Source organism: Zootermopsis nevadensis, unplaced genomic scaffold (genome assembly GCF_977971745.1).
Source record: "Zootermopsis nevadensis isolate Lab colony 2312 unplaced genomic scaffold, Znev_1.0 Znev_ptg000021l, whole genome shotgun sequence".
Lineage (NCBI taxonomy): Eukaryota > Metazoa > Arthropoda > Insecta > Blattodea > Termopsidae > Zootermopsis > Zootermopsis nevadensis.
The window spans coordinates 515,504-539,709 of NW_028259153.1; the positions used below are offsets into that span (position 1 = coordinate 515,504).

At 39.5% G+C, this 24,206-nt stretch overlaps 1 protein-coding gene and 1 long non-coding RNA gene across 4 annotated transcripts in view; one reads left to right on the forward strand and one right to left on the reverse strand.

Annotated features, from left to right (window-relative positions):
* Positions 1 to 24,206, reverse strand: part of LOC147873084 (neuropeptide F-like) — a 102,634-nt gene that overhangs the window by 15,875 nt on the left and 62,553 nt on the right. The window lies entirely within an intron of this gene.
* LOC147873085 (uncharacterized) lies at positions 4,724 to 7,751 on the forward strand. Of its 2 annotated transcripts, none has more exons than XR_015536192.1 (3): positions 4,724 to 4,925; positions 6,365 to 6,604; positions 6,998 to 7,751. It is a non-coding gene; the product is annotated as an uncharacterized LOC147873085 (long non-coding RNA). The 2 variants fall into 2 exon arrangements; XR_015536193.1 differs by lacking the exon at positions 4,724 to 4,925 and adding an exon at positions 5,923 to 6,054.

Consider the following 24,206-nt stretch of genomic DNA (forward strand, 5'->3'; position numbering starts at 1 on the left):
CAGACTACACAGCGCAATAACCCAGAAGACAGAAATCTTCATACTCTGATGACGGAGGCAGTATGACCTCTGAAACGTTGGTTAACATCGACCAGACTACACAGCGCAACAACCCAGAAGACAGAAATCTTCATACTCTGATGACGGAGGCAGTATGACCTCTGAAACGTTGGTTAACATCGACCAGACTACACAGCGCAACAACCCAGAAGACAGAAATCTTCATACTCTGATGACGGAGGCAGTATGACCTCTGAAACGTTGTTTAACATCGACCAGACTACACAGCGCAACAACCCAGAAGACAGAAATCTTCATACTCTGATGACGGAGGCAGTATGACCTCTGAAACGTTGGTTAACATCGACCAGACTACACAGCGCAATAACCCAGAAGACAGAAATCTTCATACTCTGATGACGGAGGCAGTATGACCTCTGAAACGTTGGTTAACATCGACCAGACTACACAGCGCAACAACCCAGAAGACGGATATCTTCATACTCACCGCTGTGAGAACCTCAAGTCTTACAAGGCAATATGAACTTTAAATATTTTAAAAAGTTTAATTGCTGTAATGTAATGCACTGAGACGCACGTAAAATCAGCTCATGTTTTCCACATAAAAATTCGTATTTTACGTGGAAAAAAAAACACTAACACCAAGACAAAATTATACTTTGATGATTTAAATGAGTTCGTAGTTTGATTGATGGCCATCGACTGAAATTTACTCAGATTTCAATGCATAAAAACATGAAAGTTGTTATTAATTCGAGAGATGAAGTACGAACTTTTATTTTTGATAAATAAATGTCTATAATGCAATATCTGTGCTGCGAAATCATATCTGAATGTATTTCGAAAAAAAAAAACATTTGAAAGTAAATAAAATACTGACAATCGTCTGAAATAGTATTATCGAGGAGATATTTTTTGAGGCTTGAGAAAGAGGACGGTGGATCGAGTAACGCCAGTCACTGCGTGGATAAACACATTTCACGTGAGGCACCAGGTTTTTGGCTGTGGTGAGGGTAAGGACGGCTTCCTTTTGGGACGAAGAACCGTGTAATCTCGTAGATATTAACCGACGTTTCGGAGGCGCTTACTTTCTCCTTGTTCGTAGCATGCCCAGCGTTTATCTGTTATCAATTATACATTATCGTATTTTTATAACTTCATTTGGGGCATTATTTATTTTCGGTTTTATTGATTCTGCCCCCCTCTGAGAGTCATCTGCTCAAGGTACACACTGGTGTTGAACCTGGGCCTACTTCAACGGGAATTATATGGAGTTTTACGTCATCAGGGCGACCAGTGTTAAAACAGAAGTATTTTGGTTACTCCGTCGCGTGGCACACGTTTAACAACGTCTTACCTGCTGCCTCCATCATCGGGGCGCCGTGATATTCTCTACTGAGTTTAGCAGGAAAAGTGTCTTCTACATTCATTAATTTTAACCAAAATTCTACGAATTTTACGGCGAGAGTGCGACTTCTTTCATGATTTCCTTCTGGACCACTTACAATTACAGATAAAATTAGTCACATGACGCTTTAGGACAGAATGTAGTTCACTAATCATGTTGAACTATGGACATGGCACGTTAAAATATTTACGTCATAAGATTTTAAATATGTCAGATATGGAATCGGACAATTTGGAAATGTTTGTGGATAACTTCCCGGCTTCTGAAATTCAAAATTGCTGTTACGTGGTAAATGAAAAACTGAATATTTCTCGTGAATGAAATAATATTACCTCAATGTTTAGCTCACAATTAATGGGTTTTTTCCAGAAACAAACAGTAATTATTTCGTTACAAAACGCGATAAATGAGACACTTAACTAACTAACTAGATGGCTTACCGAAATTGAAGGTTCATCACCGAACTAACCAAAGCCCTCCACCGGACCCTGTCCTGGGCCAACAAAATCCAGTCTCCTTCGACTCCTATCTCCCATAGATCCCGCCTGAGATTATCCTCCCATCTACGTCTAGGTCTCCCCAGAGGTCTCTTCCCCTCAGGCTTCCCAAATAGTGGACCCAACCAATCAGATGGCTTACGGAACTCGAAGGTTCATCACCGAACTAACCAAAGCCCTCCACCGGACCCTGTCCTGGGCCAACAAAATCCAGTCTCCTTCGACTCCTATCTCCCATAGATCCCGCCTGAGATTATCCTCCCATCTACGTCTAGGTCTCCCCAGCGGTCTCTTCCCTTCAGGCTTCCCGACCAATATCCTCTTGCCCTCTTGCTTAGAGTGAGAGACCATGTTTCGCACCCATACAAAACAACAGGCAAAATTATTGTTTTTCCAGAATTTAATCTCCTCCTAACTTCCTCATGAGTTGTCGTTCCCAAATATTTGAACTTTGTCCCCCTTTCAAAGGACTTATTAGCCACCCTAAGATAATTTTGCCCGCCTGTCTCCTGACGACGAGATACTAACATGTCCTTAGTTTTTTCTGAATTTACTTCGAGCCCCACTTGTCTACCAGCCTCTAGTAAAACTTCTGCGTTCCTCTTTATTGTATTTACGTCGTCCCCCAATAAATTAACATCATCAGCAAATGCCAATAGTCGATGTGTCCCATTCAATTGCAAACCCTCCTGCCTATCTTGGACTTTCCTGATGGCGTATTCTAGCGCAAAGTTAAAGAGCAAGGGAGACAAAGCATCTCCTTGTTTCAGACCGTTCTTGATGGAAAATGACTCAGATAAATATTTACCTACTCGAATTTTGCTACAGGTTTCATTTAAGCACATTCTTATTAGACTCAGTAGCTTATTTGGTATACCAAATATAAAAATAATATTATATAACACCTCGCTCTTCACAGAGCAATGAGATACATAAATTAATGTACTTTAAGGTAAGATAGTAACTTCTAAAGGCGTGTTCGATCAAGCAAGTGCTGCTCCTTTCTCGAGTATTGCATTTTAATTTTCTGTTCATTTATTTTCTTGTTTCAGAAGTCATTTTGTCTCTGTTCATTACTTAAATACAAAGGTTGACGCAGTCAAAAATAATCTCCCTTGGGGACAGGCTCTCAAAGGGCGGAGACTAATCCTTCAGAATGCTAGTTGAAATAGCCTTTTCCGCGAGGCTTTGTCAAAGTCCTGCATAGAAGCAGGCAAATATAAGTGTTATTATTTAAAAGCGAACATGCATTAAGGTTAAGCCAACTCGCAACGACAGGAGACAGAGAAAATAATTCGCTGCTTTTCAGTCTGTTTGAGATAACGAAAGAATTGTCTTCATAGCGAGGCGAGATAAACATTAATGTTTTTGGATTAACATTAAGAATACTTTTAATTCGTAAACGATACAAATTGCACATTAATGTAGTCGAACAGATACAATTTATTTTTATTTTTAAATGATTTTCCGTATAGGTTGCTATTGAAAAGTCACGTTATCCATTATATTTTTTCAAAATATGAATTATGTTTAAAGCGTAAAATAAAAAATAAAAAAACGCTATATTCATGTTACCTGTGTCACAAAATCAGCTCACCAGTCGACTTATTTTCGATTTATTTGACAAACGAGAATCGGGAAATGTGTCCCTGAACTCATTCTGGCAGGTGGTGTTCGACAATGACCACTCGTCGAATTTGTGATAAATTTACAGCACATTACAACATGGCGTGAATCCGCGCGGCCTGTCTGTCCGATAATCAGAGCAATAAATTTTAATTTTTATTGAATTGTAACAGTTATTTTTAAGTTGTGGTTGCATTACTTTTTTTTTAATGCTGTTTTAAGAACATTGATTATTCTGAATGGCTTTAAATTTCTGGGAGAGGACTGGAAATATTTACCTTCGTACTTGCGTCTAGTATGACAGTAGGTCTGTCCCCGGTCTGTGGTATGAAGACGGAGAGGAAAAATAGTCCGAGATTACAGTTAGCAACGCTGTCTCTACGTTAGAGGTTAAGAATGTCTCGAGATTCATCTCTCCAGTTCCACACAGGAACACGGAGTTCTCCCTAGCCATGATTTCGTGATTAGTAATCAGGTTACACTTACTTTTGTGTACGGTAGCCATAGGAAAAAATTGAATTCCTCGTGCAATTATTTGCATTTATGATCCATCAATTTCTACGAAGTAAAATTTACCGTTTCTCTCCATTTCAGTATAGTCTTTGATATTGTTACGTTTGTGACTTACTTATTACAATTGCACTGGGCGCGAATCCTAGCTTCTGTCCGCGAAAGTTGTAAATGTTGATTTATAATTACACCACTCTACTTTAGACCAAACCCCCATCCATATAAATAGGTTAAAAGACGTTCGTTCCAATGTACCTGTGACGACACACAATAGAAAACATCGGACGTTGCGGTATCATAACCCAGAAGGTCACAATGAAGCGGCCATTAGTGACATAGAGTAGTTAATTTGATAGCAGTTTTGCACACACCAAGCTTCTCATTAATGCGTCATTCATGTCTTCTTAATCGTCCTACTAAAAAATTGACAGTGGAACCACGGTTCCGGAGAATTAGACGTAAATACGTCTATACGGAAAGGAAGTTTATATATTGGCTTTATTCTAAATATTTCCTTCATACATGCTTTACAATTCAGACAAGTTTGATTAAGACATTGCTTATTTAACCTGAATTAGTTACGCTTAAGATGGGTCTGTGGTAGCTGAAATATCTTTTTTTTACTATAAAAATTTCTGATTTTCGTTGTCTTCAGGAAATGACGTCTTCAAACAATGTCAACAGATATTTGTTTATACTCTGCATTGTTGTGTTGGTATAGAAACACAACAATGTCGAGTAAACAAATAACGTAACAAATAAACAAATACCAAGCCAGTCGCATTATCACTGCTCCAGAAGCAGCACATCGTCTCCGAACAGCGACAGAAAACCATTTAAGAAATGAAGGAAAGTGAGAGAAGGTAATCTGATACTGATAATAATACTCATTCAAGTCAAACTGCTTACGAAAACTGACGCCTCTGTGTTTAAATTATATTTAGGCGATAAATACAATGAAAGGAAGGGGTTAAAAGACTTGAGTAAGACACAAAACTAACCACCCCTTTGGGGGGGGGGGGTTAGTTTAGTTTTTTACTCAAGATTTTAACAAATTAATATACAAAAACCTCAGAATTTTAAATTTTAAAAAGAAATGCAAAACTTGCTTTACGTATAGATTACAGATATACATAAAGCTTAAAAAATTTCAGCAGAGATGAAAGCATCTACGGAATAGTAAGAGTGAGTGAAGAGGTAATATTTCAATGCAGGCTTGAATACCTTTATATAATAACTAAGACTTTTAACTGATACCTGTATGGTAGACTCCTTTTTGATATTTAGTAAGGTTAGGATTTGGCACATAGAGATCATGTTTCCATCTTGTATTTAAATTATGTACATCTGTATTTCTTTTAAATTTATCTAAGTTTTCTACCACACATGATAGACAGCAGAGTATAAATTCACTTGCAAGTGAAAGTATATTAAATTTACGAAATAATTTTCTACAAGATACCCTGCTTTTGACACCGGCCATTATTCTAATTAATTTGTTTTGCATGTAAAAAGTTGTCAGTGGAACCATGGTTCCGGATAATTTGACGTAAATACGTCACACCTGTTTCACAATCGAGTAAAGTTTGATTAAGACATTGCTTATTTAACTTGAATTAGTTACGCTTAAGATGGGTCTGTGGTAGATGAATGTAATGTAATGTAATGTAAGGTAACTATGTAGGTAACCATTGTTGTTTATTTGTTGATAAACAGATGACGTATCCCAGGTAACATATCAATGAAGTTTGACGTTTCCCAGGTAACATATCAATGAAGTTTGACGTTTCCCAGGTAACATAACAATGGTTATGTTACCTAAGAAACTAATTGCTACGTGATCTCTTTACTCGGCATTGTTGTGTTACATTACCGCCGTCAACAATCCGCTTTCGTTATTGCAGAAAGAACTGAGCTGTGAATCGGCTGTAGAATAAGTGCGTCGTAGAATAGATAATTTTGTGCTGGTAAAAACGTTTTAGAATATCACAGGTACTTATCTTATGTAAGAATTATTACATTACATTACATTATAGAGACGTATTTACGTCAGATTCTCCGGAACCGTAGTTCCTCTGTCAACATTTCATATCTTATATTTCTGAATCTGTAGTATTACAGAATCTGAAAATCGTGTACAATGAACACAGAAAAATACGACCTTGAACACATCCGTATGTGTTTTGTATTGTTCACTGAGGTGAACTCTAGAAACTGTGATGGGTGTGTTATAGCTTCATTGCTTAATTTAATTAACAGTAATATAAAGTGATTTATATATTTTCAATTGTGTGTCTTTTAGATCCCGGTGACAGAAGGTGACGTCTTCAAACAATGTCAACAGATATTTGTTTATATTCTGCATTGTTGTGTTGGTATAGAAACACAACAATGCCGAGTAAACAAATAACGTAATAAATAAACAAATACGAAGCCAGTCGCATGATCACTGCTCTACAAGCAGCACATCGTCTCCGAACAGCGACAGAAAACTATTTAAGAAATGGAGAAAAGTGAGAGAAGACGTACCGACACCAACAAGGTAATCTGATACTGATAATAATACTCATTCAAGTCATACTGCGCATTCAGGGGTTAAAACACTTGAATGAGACACTAATCTAACCCTTCCGAATGGGTGTTAGTTTAGTGTCTTACTCAATGGGGAACTTCATACTTATGATTCAATTTAACATTTTAGAGTGATTAATTCAAGGAGTATGAGATGGTTGAGACATGTACCGCACAAAATTTAACAGATTCAATTGACTTTAGGTAGGTGGATGATCTGAACACGACAATGAACCTTAAGAGTTCCATAATATAAAGCAATAATTTTGACGTAAATACGTCTACACGGAAGGGTCATTCGGCGAAAAAGTGTAACGGAGATGTGTAAGATCCGTATCCGTAACGTCGTGTTTGTTTATTTCAGTCGTAATCCAGGGCGAGCCTCAGGTACTGGGCGGGCGACAGGTGCCGGATAGTGATATGAGGGTTAGCTGCGAATAAGGGGCAGTCCCGGACCGAGGCGGCAAGACCGGAGAGCGTGGGAGTGTAGCTGGTGGCAGGCTACACCCATCAAATACCACATGAGCTCAGTGCCCCCACTGCCTTGTGGGTAGGGGAGGGATCCCCAAAGGCTAAGGGAAGGAAAACCCTGACAGAAAACCAAGGGTTAGAAGGGGCTGCATAGGAAAAGAGAAACCAGTCCTTCTAAGGGAAAGAACCCGGAATAAAAACTTATGGAGGACGGGGGGGGGGGGGGGGGGGGTTGCACATCGGACTACCAACCCAATTCTGGAAGAAGCTCACACACTGAAAGGGCCGTAGTGCTAGAGAAGAAGAGGTTGGAGCAGAAGCGCACATGTAATGAAGAAATTCGAAACTTTCATTTTGTTTGTATGTATTCTTCCTTTGTGTGTGTCTGCGTGCGCGCGCGAGCGTTTGGGTGTGTGTATGTGGCGTGGGGCGTGGGGCGTGTGGGGCCTGGTGTCCTGTCGTGTTGTATCGTGTGGTTTGGTGTGTTCTGCAGTCGTGTCGCGTCGTGTCGTGTCGTCGTGTGCTGTCGTGTCGTGTGGTGTACTGTGGTGTGGGCCGACACCACACGACACGAGACGACGCCACACGAGACGACGCCACACGACACGACGCCACACGACACGACGCCACACGAGAGGACGCCACACGAGACGACGCCACACGAGAGGACGCCACACGAGACGACGCCACACGAGACGACGCCACACGAGACGACACACCACGCGACACGTCAGCACACCACACGACACGACACTACACGACTGCACACCACACCACACCACACCACACCACACGACAAGACACCACCCCCACACCACGCCCCAGACGCCCCACACGCCACACACACACCCAAGCGCGCGCGCACACGCACACACACAGAGGAGGAAGACGTACAAACCAAATGAAAGTTTCGATATTCATTACATGTCCAACCTCTTCTTCTCTAGCACTACGGCCCTTTCAGTGTGTCAGCTTCTTCCAGAATTGGGTTCTTAGCCCGATGTCCAACCCCCATAGTCCTCCAGAAGTTTTTATTCCGGGTTCTTTCCCTTAGAAGGATTGGTTTCTCTTTTCCTATGCAGCCCCTTCAACCCTTGGTTTTCTGTCAGGGTTTTCCTTCCCTGTTTTAAAGAAGTAATTGTTTTGTTTGTTTGTTTGTTCCGAAATGTAAATCGATCAATCGATAAGGAACATGAATGATATTTTATTATCTTAATTATAATAAATTTTAAATAAAATTATATTGTGATCAGACGGATTAAAATAAATAATTGATATAATTGTTTTATTTCCATTGTCATAAATATTGTACAGATTTCTTCCAATTTTGGGCTGTGGTCTCCAGAAACCAAGTTTTATTGCTGGAGAGTGGCCATGTTTGAAGAATATTCAGATTTCATATTTGTTAGAATGTGGAACAGGAAATCTACCTTTTAGTTTTTAGTTTTCATTTTTATGTTTGATTAGTGGAGTTAGGCTTTGAAATTTTCTATTATGATATATATTTAAAAAATGCTTTTTCATAGGTTAAAAAGCATACATACAGATTATGTGAATTTAAAGTTAAATTTGATAAATTATGCATGGAAATAGTTAAATAAATGGAATGATTGTTAATTTATAAATAATGATAGTTCATCATATAAATTGGAGTATTAAAACATCAGTAGGTCTCACAAGTTCTCTGCAGAATATATTTGTTTTAATTTGGAATGAAGATTCTTCTCCATAATTGCAAAATCTTTGAGGTGGCAAGAAGGGTTGCTTCAATGCGTCATTCAGTTTCCATCAATTAACCTCAAATACAGTAAATAAAAATGCGATTAAATATTAATAACGCTAATAACAATAACTTCATGGGCAACAGAGTTTTGTAGACGAAAATCCCTACGTTCACAGGTCGTGTAATTGTTTCTGTCCCGACGCAGAAGCACGGAAATGAAACTCATCTGTGAGGATTAATACCACGTCACTTTTATGACAATTTAAGCAGTCGCTTTTGTGTAACACTTTTAACGGGAGTAACACAAAAGCTAAGCGAGTTTTGTGAAACAAAATACTGAGGATAATCTCAGGCGGGATCTATGGGAGAAAGGAGTTGAAGGAAACTGGATTTTGTTGGCCCAGGACAGGGTCCGGTGGAGGGCTTTGGTTAAGTCGGTGATGAACCTTCGAGTTCGGTAAGCCATCTAGTTGGTTGGGTCCACTATTTGGGAAGCCTGAGGGGAAGAGATCGCTGGGGAGACCTAGACGTAGATGGGAGGATAATCTCAGGCGGGATCTATGGGAGATAGGAGTTGACGGAGACTGGATTTTGTTGGCCCAGGACAGGGTCCGGTGGAGGGCTTTGGTTAGTTCGGTGATGAACCTTCGGGTTCGGTAAGCCATTTAGTTGGTTGGGTCCACTATTTGGGAAGCCTGAGGGGAAGAGACCGCTGGGGAGACCTAGACGTAGATGGGAGGACAATCTCAGGCGGGATCTATGGGAGATAGGAGTTGAAGGAGACTGGAGTTTGTTGGCCCAGGACAGGGTCCGGTGGAGGGCTTTGGTTAGTTCGGTGATGAACCTTCGGGTTCCGTAAGCCATCTAGTTAGTTAGTTAATTAGTAAGTTACTTAGTTCTTTCAGTTGTGTGTTCGTAAGGAGACGAATATAATTTAATCTACCTTCTGAGACTCTTCGGAATTGTTAACTGTCTTTTCAAGGTAACTTTTGTAGAAGAAAACGGTATCAACGAGACGTGTTTTGAAGCAAAGTTACAGTCTCGAACTGTTTCATAAAGCTTCCTACATGTCTTCAGGGTTCGTTCTTCAGTATCTCACACATTTATTACCTAGAATACAAGTTGAAATAAAATTCTTCGTAAGCGTAAACGATATATTCTTACTTTTGTCTCCGCCTATTGTACACAGATAATGCAATATTTTGCAAGTACGGCGGTAGAAACGTCAACATTCTAATGTTCATCAGACATAATTGTAGGCTATAGTCATCAAATGACAGAATGGAAAACACGAATTATGGATTCATTCAACGACGTAGGTGATGATCCATTTAGAGCACTTCAGACATTTTCTGCTGTCAAAGTTCTGAATCTTTACGTAATGTAACAACGAAGGAGAAACGTTTTCGTAAATTATGCAATTTAGAACACACTTTTACCTAATATAAAGCAAAGGGCAGTTTCTTCCACCCCTTTTTATTATAAATAAATATACGATTCGAATTTCGAACGTCGAAGTTGTCAAAATGGTAGTAAGGTTTTCTGACGCGTGTAGTTTTAGTCTCGAATAATTAGGAAGGGTCTTCATTAAATATGTTCTTTGGTGAGCTGATGGCCATGCTGCTTCTGGGCGACGTGGAAGCTAATAAAGGACCTCAGGTTGGTCAACTGAAGCAGGACCAAACATTAGATTACGTCGCAAGATGCTGAAGATGCAGTCACTGGAGATGGCTGACACCAGGAAGGAGATTCATGCCCATACCTTCCGAATGAAGCTTAATTCTGTGATGAATCAGACTGAAACTGCCGATACGAATAAGGGAGGAAATTCAGGATGTTATGGACCACAAACTGATGTTTTCTGGAAGACAGATATCAGGCAGAGAACATTAAAATCTTGGGTTTAGAGGAGAAAACGGATGAGGGCTCCTCCGCAATAGATTATGCTGATATAAACATGATTTGGGAAGAGAGAAATTGGGCTGTGTTGTAGCAGAGACAAAATAAGGGCGTGGTTGAGGATTGAATTTGTAAATCGAAGATTTGCGAGAATCTACTTGTTTAAAGTGAAGTGTAAATGGGAAAGTTATGTCAGTGGTACAAGCAGCAGGCAATACGTGACCGTGGTGTCCTTACTTATTACAGCAGTGGAAATGTTGTATCACTGGAGCTATGACCCCGCATTAACCGATGGTCTACGCGATGGAGTAGCTCAAACGCTCAAAAAATTAAAATATACAGAAATGAGCCAAAGAAAACCGAGGATGTCGAAAAATTCCAGGCCAACTTTCTCTACCCCTTATTCACTCGCCACAGTGAAAACAATTGAACATAATGTCACGTGACCCGCCGCTGCTCTGATCTCCATCTAGGTCCATGGACTGTGAGTGGAATTTCAAATGTCACGATAATCCAGGTTCAACGATGACGACCATACTACATGTTTCTATTTTACTCAGTAGCTTCCGTGTCTTGCAAAAATCATGCGTGCATCATGTAAATATTTCTAAAGGGAAAAAACAAAGCCCTTTGTCTCCTTTGCAGACCCCTCACGAAACTTTTTTTTAAGTATTTTCCACTGCGTGAGTGAGAATTTACTATTCTGTGCGAGAACTTTGAAACAGAATGTGTAGATGCTCACGACAGCTACAAATTTCGATCAGATAATTAAGTTCGATACGAAATTCATGAAAATTAAAGCTTATGTATTTGATTCGTGCTAAACAAAATAAAATTTTACGGTCAATTTTAATTATACAATTCCAGCGACGAATATCATCGTAAGATTAGAAAGTGAACAGGTGGGCTGATGAACCATCACCTGTTAGTGGTTCATTGTACGTTCGAAACAAATCGTCAACTTGACACCAGCAATAAGATAAAAAGTAATTCTGTGAAAAATGGAGGACTCTCATACATCTTTAGATTAATTCTTGAACCTGTCACAAATCCTTACTTCGATAGAACCTTAGACCATTGTTTGCGGCAAAACTTCAGTGTTGAAATTACGTCTCAAAGAATACGAGTGAAATTTTAAGTAATTAAGTCGGGATTCTCGAACAGAAAATCCCCTGAAAAAGTGAAACGACTCAATTGGCAGGCCTGTGCGAGCTGCAGGCCTGCCACAATTTTATGTTCGGAATAAGAATGCCGCTGGCCCGAAATCAAGACATCGTGGACCTTATTTCATTTTGCAAAACTTGGCAGTAAGGAAACCTAAAAATCACTGACTACTTGTGGCGCCAAGGGCTTCGAAAGAGAAGAGACTTCCATTCGCAATAAAAATTTCGAAATTTTCTCAAGAAAGATCTACACATTTCGCCGCCATATTTGTCCCTCAAATTCCACAGCGTAACGAAAAATGACAAATATACCATATTCACATCTTAGAGGAAAATTATTTCACGTTGACAGAAATCCAAACCAACTCCGAAGATGGCTGTCTTCTGGGTTGTTGGGCAGTGTAGCCTGGTAGAAGTTTACAGACGTTTCAGTCTCCCTGGTGGCGGAGGCAGGGAGGACCTCTGAAACGTCGGTAAACGTCTACCACGCTACACGGCGCAACAACCCAGAAGACAGCCATCTTCAAACTCATCGCCGTGATAACCTCAAATCCTACAAACCAATTCCGTTTCTTGCTTTAAATTTCCGTCAGCTCTAATTAACACGCCCGTAATTTTCCACGTTTCATTGGTCCTATAAGTACGCTGTTTTATCCTTTCGTGGTCTTCCTTTACCATGCGTATGGCGTACGCACATAATTAAGGTACTAACGTAATTAAAGTGTTATTAAATAAATTTATATTTCGAAGAATTCTTAACATCGCCACTCAATGAACGCGCGTGATATCACACAACGGACTCTGATAAAAAAAGCCTCGTGCCCTGCAGTGAGTAAATTATTCCTGCTTCTTATACGGAAGGATTCGGTACCAAAACGATTTCCGTACAGGAATTTCAGTCTTTTAAAAAGACCGAGAGCTGGTTATATCGCAAAGTACGAGATTCCGAAAGTCATCGTAAATCGGCAAACGTACGCGGAGGAAGGATTTTTGTGTTCTACGAATAGATGCATAACAGAGAAGTTCCTTATCCGCAGTCCGGAGACGTTGGCTCAATGCGGAACATAATTCGCTAAACATGGAAGTTGTTCCGACTGACGAAGTCGTGTATAAATGAAACGGGAGTCGCCAAAGTGAGTTCTCAGTCACTGGTACGGTTAACGCGTAAGTTCCTTTCCACTGCCTGGAACTTCGCCTCTCCCGCACTACGTAGGAGGCCAATGAACTGTGGAAGAGAAGTTTGAAGTTAAATCGGTGTCACGAAAATGAACATTCAGAAAGTGCGTCGCTGAACAATCCCCACAGACCTTCTCCTCGTATTTTTCCTTCCAAGGGGCGAGTTTACTCTATCGGTAGGTCACGTGCTAGACGCCCTATACGACATAAATCTTCATTTCACTTTAAAATTTGTAGCTATCAGACGGCTTCGTGCCGTAATTTCCTCCACATTCAGCTGCTTCTAACTATTCGAAGCGACATCTTCTGGATAAAGCTGGACGCAACTGGTTCCTTCTCAACGTTGGTAATAACCCAGGGTTTTCCTTTACCCATCTTACATATTTGAGTTCACTTTGTTTACCTTCCGTCACATTTCACTGTTTTAAATCCCGTTAAATATCACGTGCTCCGGAATTGGAACAGATTACTGCTTTCAAGGTTATCTGCATCCGACTCAAAAGTTTTATTCTGACTGAACATGATCATAACTAATTAACCAACCAGATGGCTTACGGAACCCGAAGGTTCATCACCGAACTAACCAAAGCCCTCCACCGGACCCTGTCCTGGGCCAGCAAAATCCAGTCTCCTTCAACTCCTATCTCCCATAGATCGAGCCTGAGATTATCCTCCCATCTACGTCTAGGTCTCCCAAGCGGTCTCTTTCCCTCAGGCTTCCCAAATAGTGGACCCAACCAACCAGATGGCTTACGGAACCCGAAGGTTCATCACCGAACTAACCAAAGCCCTCCACCGGACCCTGTCCTGGGCCAACAAAATCCAGTCTCCTTCAACTCCTATCTCCCATAGATCCCGCCTGAGATTATCCTCCCATCTACGTCTAGGTCTCCCCAGGGGTCTCTTCCCCTCAGGCTTCCCAAATAGTGGACCCAACCAACCAGATGGCTTACGGAACCCGAAGGTTCATCACCGAACTAACCAAAGCCCTCCACCGGACCCTGTCCTGGGCCAACAAAATCCAGTCTCCTTCAACTCCTATCTCCCATAGATCCCGCCTGAGATTATCCTCCCATCTACGTCTAGGTCTCCCCTCAGGCTTCCACACCTCTTGCACCATCCATTCGTGCTACATGCCCAGCCCATCTCATCTTCTCGACTTAATCATCCTGACAATATTGGGGGAGGAGTACAGATTTTTAAGTTCGTCATTACGCAGTTTTCTCCACGCCCCATCGTCTTCTCTCCTAGGCCCGAATATCCTCCTCAACACCCGATTCTCAAACACCTGCAATCTGTGTTCCTCCCTCTGAGTGAGTGACCATGTTTCGCACCCACACAAAACAACAGGAGAAATTATATCATATGTTTCTAATTCACTTCACACTCAATTCGCTTCTTTTCGTGTCTTTACGTCGTCTGTTTGAACCACGCGTAATTTTATAACATACGCCGCTGTAATACGTGTTCATCCTTTATAACAGGGATGATCTATCTATGGCCCGCAAACCGGATGCGGCCCGCTGTATCTCAAAGCGAGAATTGGTGTCTGTTCGCAGACTTACGTGACATCGTAGACAGATTTAAAGATTACTTTAGTGGGTTAATAAACGTTCACGTTCACGTAGCTGATCAATTTAATGATGTTGAGATTGCCATTGGGAAATTAAAACATTATAAATCTCCAGGCATCGACTCAATTCCAGCGGAAATAATTCATGCAGGTGGTAGGACACTGCACTCAGAGATACACATGCTTAAGTCTCGATTTCGAATCAGGAAGTACTACCACAACAGCGGAAAGAAATCGATTGTTTTCCCTATCCATAAAACAGAGGGAAAAACTTTCAAGATTTCCCTCTTTTGTCGAATATGCTTCTCGCACCTTTAACGTCATTTATGGATGAGACTATCGAAGACAATCCATGTGGATTCCGTCGTAATACGTCAACTTTATTTATATATATCTATAAGTTGATATAATTGCGTCATATTGTGAATTAAAATTTAATTATTCGTGTTTTTTTTCGTCTAATCACAATTGTATATAAATAAAATTATACATAAGATATTAAAATATCATTTACATATCTTATGTATAATTTTATTTATATACAATTGTGATTAGACGGAAAAAAAACACGAATAATTAAATTGTATATATCTGTAAATATGTGGAAAGATAATGAATATATGTACACAAAGATGATCATTATAAATTCTAATCTTCAGCAAACGGCGTTAATTAAATTACAGGAGTGTTAGATCGGAGGAACAAGGGACGGTAGTGGGAGAGGTAAGAATTGCGTACAGAAGTTTAGTCGCGAAACACGCAGTAAGAATAATCACTTCGGAGGACACACGAAGATGCGATTGTAATGTTAAAACGGATCTTAAAAATAATGCGTGAACGTCTCGATTGCGTTAATTTTTCTCAGCGTAGCATCTGCTAACGGGATCTTACGAATGCAATAACAAACGTTCGATTAATCTCTATAAGAGCTGAACAACTATTAGAATCTTAAGAAGGGTTGTGCTTCACGGGATTAAACTCTGTGTTTATGAGAGAGAAAATCCGGTAATCATTCAGAGACATCAATTTTCTTTAATTGAAACACAAACAATAACAAGTCTTATAAAAACTCTCTTTAAATTTGAACCTTGTGCTCGTCGACAATTAGATTTTTATGGACACTTCCGTGCATGTACGCGTAACAACTTTTATCTTAAACATTTTAGCTACATTAACACCGCCACTGGATAACGTTTCTTTGCTGAAAATTGATTCATTTAATATTTATAAGGCAGTATTATTAAACCTGCATTATTACAGTAATTAAGTATTGTACACGTAAATAAATGACAGCCCTTGTATTTTCTTCTATAACGACGTAAAGGATTAGAGACGTCTCAAGTTGACTGGATAGTGGATAAATTATTCAAGTAAATTAAACAGAAATTTAAGGCTGCAATTTCGTTTATAAGACTTCTTAGTCCAATGTTAAATCCGTCAGTACTTTTAAGAAAATATTTCCTTGGCGTTTGTACATCGTAATAGAGCAAGTTATAACTCTGACAGTGAGACGAAAACTTAAGAAAATGCAAATAGATTTAATTTCACTAATTATACCTTAATTCTCGTTAATAACAGCGTTAATTTCTTTTAAGCCAGTCTTAAATCTAGGAGTTCAACTATTTATCGCACGTTAATTAAATCGGAAACACAGAGAACAGTTTCTTAGGTTATTATCGCATTTGAGGCCAGGATCAGTTGTTATTATGCACATACAGAGTTTCCATTTAAATGTTTAGGACAAGACTCCATCTGCACAGAGAAATAATTGTTAAATTTTAGGTTAAGTCTCGCAGTAAAAAAATATACTTCATTCTGTGACATAAACGCGAGCAAGGAAGAATCTGCAGCTCATGGGAGGCAGCCAATCAGGGCACAAATCGTATGAACCTGGCACCATAAGTTCGAGAACATGGCCACACGCATCATAATTTTGCAGTGAATAGTTGATACCATCACGTGACGCGTTTTGGAACACACGTGTCCACTGATAGCTTTACAAAATCTTCAGAACATTTTCCAGATTAGAATATACTTTAGTGTTAATATAATAATGTTTTTATTTGTGGGGGGGTGTGATTATAGTAAACTGAAATATCGTTAATTATATTTTAATAATTGTTAGTTGATTGATTACCGAAACGTCTGGAGAAATTAACCGGACGGGCAACGCCCTTCCCGGCAAAGAATAAGGACACGGTCGGGAACCTGGAATGAGCGAAACATTATGGAAGCCACTAACGGAGCTGGTATTATTCTAACTAAAAATGCGTCTGAAAGTCACAGCTTCGAACCCCGTGTCAGACAGAATCTTGAAGTTCGTTTTCGTTTGCATTTTAGAGTCGCGACCATCACACAATGGTAGGCGCCCACTGAGTCAGCAACTCCGGAAGACAAAATCATTTTCTACGACGCCACTTACGAGGACACAGAAGGGCGATTCAGGTTACGGGTGACTTTAAAATCAAAGTTGGCAGTTCGAACATCGATATCGAGCAGGTCATGGGTCAACGGTGTACGGATACACTAAATTTAAATGGACCACTCTTAAGTGACAATCGCTTCACGGCCTGGTTACTGGAGGCACTATTTTTCAAACGCGACCGAGGTCGATGGATTTCAAGGGTGATGAAAAGCCTTTGGAGGGGAAGTAAAGCCGGTGGTCCCATGTCGTAGATGTACTACATGTAAAAGAATCTTACGAGAGTGAACGAGATGTTTCGTAAGCAAAATTAAGTGGCCATTTCTCACCCCAAGTCTCTCCAGATTCGCTACTAGATGGCTCTAGCAGACAAAATCAGAATTGAGTAGAAATTGTGCAGAGGCTGTGGGCTGGTCACTCACTACTCACAAATGAACACTTCATAAAGACCGCGAAACCTACGAATGGAGGGGGCGAAGACCTACAAATGGGTTGTAGAGTCACAGAAAGGAGAAGAAGATTTTTCCATAAGGGAATGCACACAAAATTACATAGGTTTCTCGTGATATTCGTACTGAAAATCAGACAGACCATATTATGATATCTAAAAATGGAATCAATTGCTTTTAAACGCTGATGTTGGCAGCGACCATCACTTGGTTATTAGTAGCATCCAATTAAATTTGTGGCTGTTAAATCCAAGGAGAATAAACCAAGTAACAAATACTACAGTCTTTTTAGGCTTAAAAATAAAATCATAAGAGATAAGTTCAGAGAAGAACTTAGTAACAAGGCCGTACTAATAACGTCTTCTGGCGACGGCCTTGAAAGCAAATGGCATGCAGTTAAATGTTTATTTCAAAAATTTCACAGAGGAAACCATTGGAGTGTTACGAAATGAAGGAAAACGATGGATATCAGATTTATATCGATAATGGACGTTCTCTTCAGCAGCAGAAACATTATTAAAAATCTCAAATCACGTGATGGGCCTTATGAATGAGTAGCGATGGCCACATGCGACCGGCTGGCCGCAGGTTGCCGACCTCTGGATTACGCAATCCCGGCGCGAGACTGCATCCATCCTCGCCTCAGGCCTCGCGCTGCTAATTTTTCATATTTAATTCTTTTCCACTTTGCATATAAAGTGAAGTATTTATGTACGCCCTACAAATTTTTGTCACTTTTTGAACAAAAGTAACGATATAAAGTCCCATTTTAAAAATTTACTTTTCCATTAACCATATCAAAGGCTTTTGTACAATCTATACACAACAAATGAGTTCTGGGTTGAACTCCATCCTACTTTTTAGAAAAGTTAGGTTAGGTTTTACTTTTATTGGGACTTGTGTGAACATTGTAGCAAAAGTTATTTTAATACACAACAGAAAGTAAATAATGTGAAAATATTTATTAGTATTCTGTTGAATAATCATGTCTGGATTCAGACTTCATTTTTTTCAAAATTCTTGCATCAAATAACGTAAGATCTTCGAGAACCGTCCTCGTTAGTAGGATTAATCTGTGTCCGATTAGATGACTATCGATTATAAAATGTCGTCTTTACAGAGCCACTGTGCAAACAAAACCTAGCATCCCATGTTTCAGATTTAAAAAAACATGGTTTATGACGTGCAAATCTTTTCGTAGCATAGCGACATTACACTGCGAGTGGTTTCTATGAAAAGAAAATGGATACCTTTCGAAATATGTAAAACAATATGGCGACCACGCGAACATTATCTTTTACAATAAAAATATCGATTTCTCTAAAGTATTTACAATTGGGAATAAGTAATATTTGATATATTATTAACTGCTCGCAAGCCAAAACCTCAAAATTATATGTTTCAGTTTTCAAATTCAATTAAATTCAATACTGAGGAGTGGAAAATATCGCCGAATTGAAGTAAGCATTAAGAGATATTCTAGGGACTGCTTCAACGCTTCATAGACGAAAAACTTCTAACATTTTCGCATTAAGAAGACTAGATAATTTACTACAAAGAAAAAACTTGGTTTTAAAGAGATGTGATCTGGAAAATTTATGTAAATACCATTTACTAAAAAGTAAATCAAAAAAAAATAAAACATAAATTCTAGCGAAGGGAAGAATTGAATATTACGAGAAATGTAGAATCGCAGACAACAACTTCACGAATGGTCGAACCTCGCCATTTTGTTGCGAATTACCCTCGTTTTGACAATTGCATTTGCATTCTTGAAACCGCCGGCCAGATTAATCTGTGTCCAATGACAACCCATCAAAAATTTCAATCCAGTTTGATTGTTTTATCTCACGACGAGGAATCATTTAAATTCTCTGTGCCCCATGAAATCACTGAACTTCCATTATTCGACTTACTAGAGAAACAGAGAGATCGTGGTTTTATTGTCACGAACTAACTGACTGACTTTGTGACTTAATTTCCTTTTTCCAAATAATACAAAACTTAACTACAACTGAGTATAGATTCTCTGCAAATGCCATATTCTGGATATCCTCCATGCAAAAACCAACCTTTTCATGATCAGGGATGACCAAATATTTTCCTGAAACATGGCCTAAATTATCCGTTCTGTCTGCAGCAAAGATACACATCAAGACAAGTAAAGGAACTTAAAATTAGCTTCTTTAATCCGCGGAGACGCCTATTCAATCAAACAGCGTGCTTTTCAATCGTGGACGAGTAAATATATACGTCTAAACGAACAAAACACGACCACATCCCGTGTTCTAACCACAACGCCGTCCGTTAAATGTTCATTGGCTGAACCACAACCAAGCCGAATGCAATTCGACTGTATTCGTGCATGAAACAGGGAACCAAAGAGCATTCTTTCCTCTGTTTTAAGCCGCCAAAACAGCTCCGAGTAAGAAACTTCTCGTCGGAGTATTTACGAGGTGCGATCGGAAAGTTTCAAGACTGCGCGTATAAAAACCCGTACACTTATCTCAGGTATTAAATTCATCCATCACCCTCGAAATAGTTCCCCTGGGAGTGAACACAACGATCCCAAGGAAATTGAGATATAAAATCGCTTTATCGTGACCACCAGGGACAGGTGCACTCATGGGGTAGACAAAGTCACGATTCCTCCCCCCTTCCAAAATGCCTTGAACCATTTCCATCAGTTCCCGTTTCTGTTCACGGGTTCAGAACCTCCTCGTGGTTCACGTCTGACTTTAGCCTTACTTGCAGTCTTCAGGACGCCGTTAAACAGCTTCAGATTCTTCTAATGTTGCACAAATTATAATTCTTTTCTCAGGTAAGTGACAGGTCCTCCGCATTACCAACGTCTGTTGGTTTACGAAGGACCTCAGTAACACGCAGGAGTTGCTGTGACTTCTCAACGTCAGTCAGGTTAACTGGTTCATCTCGCCACCGCGTCCCACCTGATAAGGCCCAGGTCTCATTTCGCTCGTGTGCACTTTTGCGACGAGTGGGATTCCCAGACGGTAGAACCAATTCTTTCCCAATAAGAAGTTTGTAATCGAAGGCTCCGACGTCCAAGTTGTTCCTCGCTGAATTTCGAACTCCTCTGTCACATGTTCTTAGGGGCTCAAAGCCTCGAGAAGCGTCAGTCTCGGCAAAGGCGTGTTTCCGGTTTCAGACGGAAGTCGTTAGCAATGTTTGTCTTTCCGTCGCAAATGAAATACTCAAAAGACGTTTCGGAGCGTCACGAGCCTTTCCAACTCGCGAAGTCGTACGTCCGAGAGGACATATCAAGACGCGCTGTCCTGGGACAAGCGTCGAGGTTACTTTCCCTCGCAGTTCCCAAAAAAATTGTACGTTCATTGCGTACATTCGACGAAATTTCAATGAATTTTTATTTTTAAGATGTGCAGTCCCTCATAACCCGTTAACGTCGCTTGCGCTGGTCGTCTGTCAAGTGTTTTTGGTGTGGAAAATACAACACCACATAAACTCACGCTGTGCATCAACCGATTAACATCTTTGTGTTGCTTAGGATGTGTACAGTCTTTGTAAGAACATTGTGAAGGAGTACAGTCACATTTAGATACGAAGGTATAAGAAAAGAGTTGGAGGAGGGATAAAACGTAAATATACAAAAAAATATATTGACCTTTTGTTGCAAGTGTCGAAGAGACTGGACGGAATCCGCAGAAACTTCGCGTTACTTCGTGGTTTTCATTGGCAATCTCCACGCGAGTGTCGAATAATGAGAGGAAGCAAGATTTATTGTGTCATCCCCCCTTGTCCCAAGGGGTTGAAGCCTATTGATTGAGCCCACCTCGCATGGGGTTACTGCAATATATTGAACGCGGAATGATTTTGACATCCCTTAGTTCAACCGCTAACATTTTTCCTCTCCTCGTGATAAAAATTTGTGTATTAAATATTATTTTATATAAGAATATATAAGGTAGTATATTTGCGTCATATTGTGAATTAGGTTAATATTAAAATAATAAGAATATATAGCCTACTTTTGAAATGTCACACTGACGTACAGAAACGATCGGTTGAATGTAATTTCAGTATAAGTAAGAACTTGAATACGATATTATCTGTGAGAAGACGTACTGATTGATCATCACGATTGAAGCGAAAATTTGTACGAGCTGTTTTAGATTTTATTTCTATATGTTCGTGCCATCTTAACAGTAGTGCTGTTGGTGGAAGGTTTACCGATTAAAATTAAGCCCTGAAATGAAAATATCGGCCTACTTTAGCCAGATCGACACTGTCAGATTTCCTGAGAAATAAGATCAATTTTGACGTTTATCTTGATAAATATTTATCAAATAAATAAAGATACACATTACTTCATTTAATAAGATAAATTATTTGTACACACTGCGTTCTCACAATGGATGTCACATGTGTTCTTGAAGTCTAATTTAAAATCGGCTAGCTATGAAAATAACACTTTGCTTTGAACTAATCAAGTCAATAATTAGTGGTGCAGAAGATTCTTAAAGTTCAATATATTTCTCTGCACCTTTGAAAACTTAAGTTAGTGAACAAAGAACTCGCGACTGGACTGTCAATTGTCACAGCCGACGTCTACAAGATCTCCCCTTCTCCGCCTCTGTTTCCAAGGTGGCTCCACGTTTTGATGTTTAACCAAAATTCTGTACGTATTTCTTGTTTGTATATCCCAGACTATCTCTGATTATTTAATCTGAATAATAGCTTTAACTGATAAATACGAGTTATGAAGCACTTAACCACTCAAGTGGCTTCGTTATCTCCCCCTTCAGTGGGCAATTTATTTCTTCAATCATTTAAACACGTAGTAGAAAGCCTTAATGTATTTTTGTCCTATATTTCAAATTCTTTACCTGTGCAATTTTAATGATTAAAATATGAAACTGTCAATAAATGAAAGACAAATTGCCAGACAACATACACCCCTATTTCCATGTATGCGGCCCTCACAGCGGTCAGAACACTAGCCTTGTAAGCCTGGGGTCCCGGGTTCAATTCCCGGTGGTGCTCAAATTTATAACTTGTGTTGGGTAAGGCCGTGGTCTAGGCATCACAGAGTTTTCCTCCGGGGACTTCTTCCCCGGTTTCTCCGTGGCATCCCAACAATTACTCCACTCACACACAGAAGAAGGCAATGGCAAACCACTTCTGATCATCTCTGCCAAGAATGTATATATGTATGAGCAGGTCTCTGACAACCTGAAGAGGTTGGAAGGATCCTGTTCATAATATATGGACCTGTCGTCAGACAGAACACTACAAATAAAATTATGCCAGTGATACGGATTATATTTTGTATGAGACTCCAACTGATACATTTTTGCCTTAAAAAAATCATTACGAAATCGTTTCTGAAGTCTAATATTTAAAGAGTGGGCAACAACCTTAACAAATTCACACCGAAATTTCAGAGTATTATCTGTGATTGACAGGAACTGGGTAATTATTATTTGAAATATCTGCAACATCCACAAGGGTCCTGCTTCTTAGCTGCAGGAGTTATGTAACCTAGTATTCTTTGAGGTTATACCTAAGGGTCTCACTCCAGTAGAATATTACTATAATATTTTTTCGTAATGATTGAATTATTCTGTAATAATCAGTTTATGAAAATAATGTAGGTAAGATATACAAAAAACTGTCGGTAACTTACACTTAAAGATGCATGACAAACTAAGTCTCATCCTTCTGACTGAAGTTGTATCGATTTTTTTTATCAAAATTGACTTTAAGGCCTCTCTTATATTTATTTTTCAAAAACGTATTTTGCGATGAATTTTGTTCAAATTTATACTTTAATCTTACTTTAGCTCATGTTATTGACACTATTTTATTTAGGAGATGTCGAAAGGTTTTAAAATTTACTTGCAAAAAGTGTAAATGACGCCTTATCAACCCTCAACTTTAAAGCAGTTGGGCCATTCAATGACAAATCAGACCGCGCCGTTAACCACGTAGTCAGAAATTATTGCGATCATCGCCCTGCGATTTGATGTCCACAAAGTTTTCAAAAGGTACAAGTTTTTACTATGATTATATCAGTAGGGTTACGTTAATCAAATTGGGCAATTTTTAGAACGAGGCGTTATTTAAAGTGTCGGACACAAAAATTGGAGTCAGCAGTAGATTTCTCAGGGAATCTTTTGGTGCAAAGTAAAGTTTAAGAAGTTATGATATTCGCACAAGCCTCTTAAAAGTTAAAAACTAGCGAGCGTCTATATTTAAGAAGCTAACAATTTCACACAAACAAATTTAAGTTTTATCAGACGTAAATCTGAACAGAGTAGACCTTCACTGGAGTGTTGTATAAAAACCCATAGAAAGTCATATAAAGAAATGTTTCCTCACAACAGCCGAGGCTTAAAACTTACGAAAATGACGATCAATTCACTTGATATCAGGAACAAAATAAATACTATGATTTAAAGGTAACTTCAATCGCGAAACATTGCCTGTTTGTTTCTGGTGCAACCCGGTGAAGAATTTGTGTAGTAACCGTATAGAATTTATAACTTGTGTTGGGCAAGGCCGTGGTCTAGGCAACACGGAGTTTTCCTCCGTGGCATCCAAACAATTACTCCATTCACACACAGAAGAAGGCAATGGCAAACCACTTCTGGATCATCTGCCAAGAACGTATATGAACAGGTCCCAGTCCGAGAAAAGGATGGAAGGATCCAGTTCATAT